Source organism: Lupinus angustifolius, chromosome LG01 (genome assembly GCF_001865875.1).
Source record: "Lupinus angustifolius cultivar Tanjil chromosome LG01, LupAngTanjil_v1.0, whole genome shotgun sequence".
NCBI lineage: Eukaryota > Viridiplantae > Streptophyta > Magnoliopsida > Fabales > Fabaceae > Lupinus > Lupinus angustifolius.
Window position 1 is genome coordinate 28,120,257 of NC_032009.1, and position 1,360 is coordinate 28,121,616.

Here is a 1,360-nt window from a genome sequence, read left to right on the forward strand (position 1 = left end):
CGCTCAATGTCCACCACGTGCTCCAAAATCTTTTTCTTCGAATCAACATGTGAGGCAGGACCGTGGAGACCCATATTACTCTTTGATTTTGCAAGAGACTCGGTTGTCCAAGTTTCAGGGAAGAAAGCCTACGTACATGAGGTATGCCAACTTAACTTGGTTAGCGGAACAAAACTTCGATTTTCCGCATGGAACGCAAGCACAAGGGGTTGTTGCCTTTTTGGAATTGAAAGGTAGTATTTACCCTGCTCTAGTTAGGGAATATTATGCTAATTTTAAATACAAGGATGAGAAGTATTGGTCTATGATATCTGGAAAACTATTTGAGCTAAGTGATGACATATTCATGAATGTGGGTGGATTATCGACTAATGGTGTTAGTCTAGGAAATTGTGACTGGGTTAACAACTCTTTTGATGCTGCTGAAGTGTATATAACCCCTCCAACTATGAAGATATCCTCATCGAGAGGAATTGACAACAACGCATTATCATTGATTGCAATGTCAATCGAGACCTTCACATGATGGTGTAGGATACGTGCCTTATGCAGCATAGCATCGGCCAACTTGTGCACTTTCCCAACACCCACTACTCTACTAGTTGGGGTATCCAGGAAAGTTTGCAAGAACTGATTCCCTGTACGTAAGTTAAAACATATAATTAGTTAACGACTAAATTAAAATAAGTTAACTAAATTAAAATAAGTTAACTAAATTACTTCAGGAATGGGAATCAGAAAGAGAATGCTGTAAGGTGTAGGTGTAGTGCAACTCTCATTGAAGGTTGAAGGAAGAGTGGCAGCATTACTAGCTAGTCATTGCTCAAATTCGTTGAACTGTTGCATGAGGCCATCTAGTTGATTTTGAACCTGGCTCATTTGGGCTTTGGTTGCACGCTTTGGATGGGGTACAAATGTCCGCTGGCTAACCCCAAATCCTGCACCTCGGATACGGCCAGGGTAGAGAGGTAGTCCTAGTGCCTTGTCAAGTATTATGCGACTATTTGGGTTTGCCTCCTTTTCTTTTAGGGAAACCTGACAAATCAAGAAAAAACATAATGTTAATTAATCACATTTTGATAAATGAAGTATGGAAATTAAGTATAATTAAAAAATATGAGCACTTACAACACGTCTTGTCGCTTATTGAACTTCCTCATTGTCGATGAGACCATCCTTATTCTTACAGGCACCCACCCATAGAATATCGAATTTTACTCCATGTGGAGTCATAGGTGTATCGCTTTTGTTCTCCAACTAACAAAACATAACCAATAATAATGTAATTTGATATATATGCATACAAAACATATCCAATAATGTACAAATTAACAATACTTACAATTCTTTCCTCGATTTC